Genomic DNA, 8,673 nt, shown 5'->3' with positions numbered 1-8,673 from the left:
GAGAGGGAAATGTGTAACTACCTGGAGAGAGAGTGTGTAACAGCTTAGAGAGAGAAAATAACTAAATTGAGAGTTTGTTATTGATCAAATGAGCCAGGAGTCCTTTACATGTGGTAACCGCTCCCTATTTATAGGCTAGGGGCTGGACCTTTCAAGTTTAACTACCCCTATTGGGCAAGTTGAGCCTCGCGGGGAAGGCCCCACTCTGAGCTTGTGTGACCGCCCCAAGGCGGGCAGCCTTATGTGAGGCCCTCTCCACAAGAATAAAGGTACAAACATTAGTAGAAGCTAGCCTAAGTTTAGACTACTGAGAACTACAGAAGGTTGGCAACATGGCGTGAGGTGAGTACAAATTTTCCTTTACAATTTTTTAAGTCCACAGGTGCACTTGCAGCGACGAAGACAAGCCCGCTCGCCTTGCTGCGTTGGCGAGCGCACGTTAGTTTGGTGTCCTAGCACGTGAGGGTCACACGTGATGTGTTGGTTAAATTGCAAAGGTCAGCGAATCTTCAGAATCTCAACCGCTACTCTCGAAACGTCCCCTCAAATCATGATCAAGCACGTCCCTCTAGATTTTTTGCCAACCAACCGCTATAGCTTCCCATTTAATGCGTCGTTCACTCTTTCCAAAAATCTGTGCCTCCCCAAAGCAATCACTTCTTTTCGTCATCAAGGGGCACGATTCCCCACTACTTTTGTGGGGCATGCCCTCTCGTCAAGCACGTGCATCCTACACGCGTCCCTCTCAGCCTGCTTCTTGGCCTATAAATTATCTTCATTTTCGCCATTAACAACTTTCGCGTTATCCAGCAACTTTCGCGTCTCCTTGCCCTCGCTCCTTTGGATTTTCCTCCGGTCCTTCGCATCCGCTTCCAGCTTCCTCACCACCCCCTGCTTGCTCCTCTCCCGGTGAGTTCCCTTACCTAAACCTTGCCTTTGCGTTTTATTCTCTCACTTTTATTTTCATTCATAATGTCTTCAGAACGTCGCTCCATAAACCCTTCTCAAAATACCTCCTCAGCCCCCCTTTGAACCTCAAACTGTGCTGAGGGCACCGAACAACTCACCTCCTTCCGGAGATTTTACTGGATATATGGGATTTAAACCCTCAATATATAAGGAGGTGAAAATTAAACCCGGAACATGTACCCAAATATGCCAACCCAAGGTTTTCTACTTTCAAAAAAAGATGCCAAGTCTTAAAAAATTATTTTTAGGGACCTATTAAATGTGCCAACCCAAGATTTCCAAGCTGGAACATTTACCAAGAAATATTAAATGTTGTTTCCTCTATATATGTTTCCATTAATTAGATTTTGTAATTATGCATTATCTAATTGATTTTTTATCTAATTGATTGATAAAATAGATAATTGTAAATAAATAATAAATTCAATTGATGGAGAACATATTTATAAATTAAAAAAGACATAAATTATAACACTAATAATAATTTATACAAAACTGTTATGTACTAGGGCAAGCTTACGTAAGAGAATGATAGAAAGTAAACCCTAGCAGAGCACTAAAATAGCAAAAATGTCATAAAAGGAATATTCTCATTAAATGTTCAAAAGGTAGTTTCGTACAAGTTGATGACCTCCCCTTTTATAGAGGGTGTGGTCATGATATGGACTCTTCCTATATTTGGGCCTGACAACCAGGGCCCAAATCCCTGTGCATATAAGACAAATCCAAAAGAATCTTCCAGCTGGCTCGTGGGTCCACCTAAAGGAAGGCAAAGATGTTCGTTGCGTCGATGATTCCCGCCATGGCTGTCTTCACTCGGTTGATCGCTCGTTTTGGGCGGGCATAAGCATCGTGTATGTCCCGCCCAGTCCACATGCCCCCAAGACCTGAGGCTCAGGTAACTTGAGTCGAAATGTCTTTAATATGCTAGTTTTTCGCCCGCTTTTATTGTTTGCTTAGTGACGTGTCAGGATACCACTATTCCTCGTGTTCGCGGGTACGTCGCCACTTTTATTTTCGTTGATACATCGCCATTTTCTTTTCGTTGATACATCGCCGTTATCATAACCGTCAATCACGTCTTTTCAACTGACGCACGTAATCCTTGTTTTCCGGGATTTCGTCATCATTTGCCATGAATGCGGTTGTGCGTCTCGAGGAGTTACATCTTTTCAATTCATGCCTTTTCAAATTTCGAATCCCACGTCTCTTCACGATCTTCCCCCACTCATTCTCTCTCCTCCTTTTCCCTCTATAAAAACCTCTTTTTACTTTTCACTTTTCTGAAACTCTTTTCCTGAAAACTTTCTCTGCAGTTCTCACTTTCTCCTCTTTGAACTCCGGCGAACCTCCGTCACTCCGGCCGTCGTCATTGCACTGTGCTCTCTCATAGCCGACATCCTTCTTACTCAATCCTCCACTTCTTCCTCCGGTGAGTCCTTTCCCTTTCTTGAAACTGTTCGTCTTTCTCTTTTTTTCTTTTTGAACCTGTTCATCTCCTTCTTTTTCTTTTTATGAAATTACCCAGTATGTCTTTGCAAAATTTTAGTATTTCTTCCTTGGAACTTTCTTCACCCTCTACGGAGGGGGAAGTTTCTACCCCCACTGTCATTGAAATTCACTCCTCGCCTTCTACTCACGAGGATTCCGGTCCCGCCGGCTCTGTAGATTCGATTCTCTCCTCTAATGGAGATTTGTCTTCACCCGAATGGCGTTCGAACGCACATTTGGTTGAAGATAAGTGTCTTTGGCGTTCCATCTGGGGTAGTGTTGGGAGCATTAACTCGCTTCGAATATCTGCCCAAGGGTTCACGAAGATAAATCCCGCCACCTCTAATAATGAAGATCTTCAGTTGAATGTTCTTCCATGTGGCGAGGATGACTGTGTTCTTTTGCGCAAAGAGCCAGCCGATGAATCGCCCGATTTCTTTTTTGTTTATGGTTATTTTTTCTTAGACTTGAATATCAAACTTCCATTCTCGCCTTTTATATGTCACGTTCTTTCCTTTCTGAACGTGGCGCCTTGTCAACTCCAACCCAACGCCTGGGGTTTTATCCGCTGCTTTGAAATTCTTTGCGAACACTTGAGTTTCACTCCGACCTACCCCTTGTTTTTCCTTTTCTATAAGTCAGTCACCACTAAACCTACCTCTGTTAAATGGGTTCCCCTTTTAGCCCGTAAGAACATGAGCCGGTTCACCGCCCTTAAAAGCCATTACAAAGTATGGCAGAGAAAATACTTCAAAGTTATGGAGTCGCCCGAAATAAAGAACTTGTTCCGAGATTCCGACAATAATCCTCTCTTCCCCTTTTACTGGACAAAAAACCCTCGCCGAAAAATATCTGTTTCATATGACGCCTTGGATGATTCTGAGCAAGGCATCGCCGATTATCTTCGCACACTACTAGTAATCTCTGGTCATGACTTGATTGAGGCGTCGAAATCCGGCACTTTAGATCAATTTTTTAGTAAGTTTATAATCTTTGCACATAACTTGCTTTTCTTTTTGTTCATGTATCTTGTCTAATTGATGCTTTCCATGCAGCTACGATGGGAAAAAGCAAGGTCGATGCTAACCCATTGAAGATGAAGGAATACCTCGCCCAGTCTGCTGCGGCGGCGAAGAAAAGGGCCGCCGAAACTGAACAGAAGAAGAAGAATGAGGGTGCTTCGGGCTCTGATAACGTCAGGGACCCTATGCGCCAAAGAACTTCAGGCGCTGCTGGTGGTAAACCTCTTCACCAGTCAACTCTCGATCCAGCCGGTTTGGCTTCCAAAAGTCATCCTGCGGAGAAAAAGAAGGGAAATGACAATATCCCGCCACCCCACCAGGATTCAAGCATGCTGATCAACCGCCCGCCAACTCCATTTAGCCAAGCTGGCACTAGCTCAGCCATTGGTGGCGAGGCTCCTCCCCCTTTGCTGAGCTTATCTGATCCTCACTTCAACGGGTTGGACTTCATGACCCGCACTTTTGACAACCGGATTCACAAAGATATTTCCGGTCAAGGCCCCCCCAACACTGCTTCCCTGGCAATCTTTCATGCACTTTCTGCCGCCAGCACTGTGGCAGGAATGGCTCAGTGTGTGAAGGAATTGATATCGGCCAAGAATCGTTTTGAGAAGAAGGCGGCCGATTATAAGACTACATATGAGCGAGCCAAGGTCGATGCTGAGACCGCCAACAAAAATCGGAAGTCTGCTGAGGAGAAGTGCGCTAAGTTAACTGATGACTTGGCGGCTTCTAACCTACTCCTTTAGAAGACCAAGTCTCTGAAAGAAGCCATCAACGACAAACACACTGCTGTTCAGGCCAAGTGCCAAAAACTGGAGAAGAAGTATGAACGCCTGAATGCTTCCATTTTAGGGCGTGCCTCCCTCCAATTTGCTCAAGGCTTTCTGGCGGCCAAAGAGCAAATAAGTGTGGTTGAACCGGGCTTTGATCTTTCTCGCATAGGATATCTGAAGGAGATCAAGGATGGTCAAGTAGTTGGTGATGATGACATTGGCCTCGACCTTCTTCCTCAGTTTGATTCTGATAGTGAGCTCGAGGAAAGGAATGGCGAGGATGGGAATGACCAGAACAAGAATGAGGATCAAGGGAAGGAAGACCCTCAAGCTGTTGCAAGCCAGGACAACAACGCCAACAATGAGAACCTGGCTTGAATTTATATTGTTTTTATTTTGTTAAGTCAAAATTTTGCTTTTGGGCTTTGCCCTTTTGCTCTTTTGTTTAAGTCATGTATGGGCCTCGCCCCTTCTTTATTTTTAATGAAATTTGTTTAAGTTCAACTGTCGTTATCTTGAAGTTGTTCCTTATTGAGTTTTTCTTTTTATTTTGGTTTATATACCTTAGCCGATTTTTTGACGAGGCTTTTAACATTTGATGGCGACACTTTCTTATTCCGAAAGGTTTATTCGCGGTATTGTATACCTTGATACGATTTGCACTGCATAAACTCGTAATATAAATCAAAAAGTAAGCAATTCTGTTGAAATGAACTTTTCATTACTTTTTCAAACATGGGAACAATTGTCCCTTCATTCTTTACACATGTCGCCTCATTAAAAACCTCTCCAAAGAAAGGAAAAAAGAGTGCGGCTTCATTCACCTTTGTTGTTTCTTTTAACTAAAATACTGCTTCAGATGAGAGGCGTTCCATGTTCGTGGAACCTTTTGGCCGTTAAGTTGTTCCAATTTATAAGCTCCTCCTCCCACGTCGCCTATAATCCTGTAGGGCCCACCCCAGTTGGGCGACAGTTTGTTGTGTTTGTCAGGTATGGTATTTTTTCGGAGCACTAAGTCTCCTACCCTCATCGTTCTTGGCACCACTTTTGTTGAAAATTTTCTTGCGACCTTCACTTTTCCCGCCTCATTCCTTATGTGCGCCTCTCGTTGTTCCTCAGGCAGCATGACTAGATTTGCTATCAGATTTTCCCCATTGTCATTCTCATTAAACCGAGCCGCTCGCCAGCTTTGGTTGGCAATCTCCACAGGGAGCATGGTATCAGTTCCATAAGTTAAACGATATGGGGTTTCCCTCGTGCTTGATTGTTCAGTGGTGTTGTATGCCCATAGGACGCCTGGTAATTCTTCCGCCCAAAGTCCTTTCGCTTCATCCAGCTTCTTCTTTAAGCCTTTCAAAATAACCTTGTTAGCTGACTCAGCCTGTCCATTGGTTTGTGGATGTTCTACCGAGGCAAATCGCATTTCAATTCCCATTTATGCGCAAAATTCCCGGGTAACACTACTTGTAAATTGGGTTCCGTTGTCCATTACTAACGCCATGGGGACCCCAAATCTGCAAACAATCCTTCGCCACAGAAAGTTCCTGATCTTAGCGGCTGTGATGGTCGCCACAGCTTCAGCTTCTATCCATTTGGTAAAGTAATCAACCGCCACAATGATATACTTCATTTGTGCCTTTGCTACTGGGAATGGTCCTAAAATGTCGGTCCCCCACATAGCGAATGGCCAAGGCGCCATCATGGTTGTTAATTCTTCCGGCGGAGCCTTATGTAAGTCGGAAAAGACTTGACATTTTTCACATTTCTTAACATATTCCAGACAGTCCTTCTTCATTGTAGGCTAGTAAAATCCTGCTCTTAAAACCTTTACTGCCAAGGATCTCCCACCGATATGACTGGAGCACACTCCTTCGTGGATTTCCGCCATTATTCCCGGGGCATCCTTAGTATCAACACATTTGAGCACAGGAGACATAATTCCCCGCCGATACAACTCACCATCCACCAGTGTGTAAAAACTTGCCTCCCTGCGTTTTGCTCTCGTGTTCAGATCATCATCCTTTGGAGGGTTTTCTAGAAAGATCTTGATTGACTCCATCCAGGAAGGCTCGCCCTCAATCACTGACTTTACTGCTTTTAACTTTATTTCTACCAAATCAATGCTTGGGCGAGGCAGGGTTTCTTGAATGATTATTTGATAATTGCCCAATCGCCCCGTGCTTGCCAATTTTGCTAACACATCAGCCCTCTCATTTTGCCCCCTCGGGACATGTTCTACTCTAATATCTTTGATCTCCATCATTAATCTGCGCACCACTTCCAAGTATTTAGAAAGTTGCGGATCCTTCACCTGATACTCGCCTTTCACCTGTTTTACCACCAACTGCGAATCTCCTTTGATGAATAACTTCTGGATTGATTGTTGCTCGCCTTGAACTCGAATTTTAGAGATTGCTCGATAATCATTTTATCTGGACTTTCAATTGTTATCCCAGCCCCACTTCCAGTGTTATTGGAGGATCCATCCACCGATAGGACCCATTCTCCCTGAGTCTTCTCGCCTTCTGTGTTTGTTAATTCCGCCACGAAGTCGATCAAACTTTGGATTGTAACTTGGCCCCTCGGCTCATATTGTATATCATATTCTGATAACTCAACTGACCAGCTAACCAATCGCCCTGATAAATCAGGCTTCTGGAGTACCTGCCTTAAGGGAACATCAGTTTTAACTTTGACTTGGAAACTTTGGAAATAAGGCCTGAGGCGCCTTGCTGTTTTCAGAATTGGCAAAGCCGCCTTTTCAATTTTTTGGTACCGCAATTCCGCCCCCTGCAAAGTATGGCTCACAAAATATAGAACCTTCTGCTTATTTCCTTCTTCCTGGAGCAACACCGTACTCACCGCCTTATCAGTGACTGCTAAATAGAGTATTAATGGAACGCCTGGTGTTGGCTTGGAGAGTACTGGTAACGTTGCTAATGTTTCTTTCAACTTGGTAAAAGCTTGTTCGCATTCCTTTGTCCACTGAAACTTTGAATTCTTTTTTAAACATGTGAAGAATGGGGCCGCTTTGTCACTCGCCATTGGCAAGAAACGTGATAAGGCGGCCATTCGTCCTGTTAAACGTTGAACCTCCTTTACGCTTGTTGGGCTTTTCATTTCCAAGATCGCCCTCCCCTTATCAGGATTCACTTCTATTCCTCTTGACGTTAACATAAATCCCAGGAACTTCCCCCCCTGGATCCCAAAAGAACACTTCTCAGGATTTAACTTCATTTAAGATCACCGCCATGATCCCCAGCCCTGGCGGACTTTACAATCATGTCATCCACATATACCTCCATATTCCTGCCTACTTGTTTTGAAAAAAAATTATCCATTAGTCGTTGGTACGTAGCTCCTGCGTTCTTCAAACCAAAAGGCATTGTCTTGTAACAATAATTCGCCTGATTGGTCATAAATGCTGTACTTTCCTCGTCAGAAGGATGCATCATGATTTGACTGTAGCCTGAGTAAGCATCCATGAGACTTAAAAGTTCATTTCCGGAAGCTCCATCCACAAGCTTATCAACATTAGGAAGTGGATACGAATCTTTGGGACACACTTTGTTCAAGCTTGTGTAGTCCGTGCACATTCGCCATTTCCCATTGGCCTTTTTGACCATCACAACATTGGCGAGCCAAGTTGGGTACTGCACCTCACGGATGAATCGAGCCTTGATTAGTTTCTCAGTCTCCAGTTGCACAGCCTTATTCTTTTCATCACTCATTCGTATGGCCAGTTTATGGGTGATCACATTGGGGTCAATCCCTGGTACATCATTGATGGTCCATGCAAAGAGGTCCAAATTATCACCTAAAAGGGTGATCAATCTTTCCTCTTGCTCCCTCGTTAAACTGCTACCAATCTTTAAAAATTTATCCTTGACTTGCACCTGCTTGGTTTCTTCCAGAGGTTGTGGGCGAAAATTATCAGCATCGTCTCTTGGGTCTAAACTAAATCCCTCTTGTGGAAAGATTTCTGTAATTCGGTGGCTTTCCTTGGCGGCCTTGCGCCCATAGAGCGCCACACTTCTTAGATAACACTCTCTTGCTGCGTTCTGGTCTACACGCAATATCCCGACCTTCCCATTGCAGGCTGGATATTTAACAGTTAAATGAGCAGTTGAAATGACCGCACATAGCTTATTGAGGGTGTCTCACCCCAAGAGTACATTGTAATTGGCTCTACACGCCAAGACCAAGTACTTCACTTGAAATTTCTTAACGAACTCTCCTTCTCCAAAGGCAGTTGGTATTTCCACATATCCCCGCACAGTGGCACGGTCCCCCGTAAATCCTACCAAGGTTCCTTTATATGGCTTTAAGTCTGATTCCTTTAACCCCAAGCGATCAAAGGCATCTCCATAAATGATGTCCGCCGAAGAGCCCTGGTCTAAAAACACTTTTTTCGT

Source organism: Lotus japonicus, chromosome 3 (genome assembly GCF_012489685.1).
Source record: "Lotus japonicus ecotype B-129 chromosome 3, LjGifu_v1.2".
NCBI lineage: Eukaryota > Viridiplantae > Streptophyta > Magnoliopsida > Fabales > Fabaceae > Lotus > Lotus japonicus.
Note: the sequence above shows the minus strand (reverse complement) of the source record.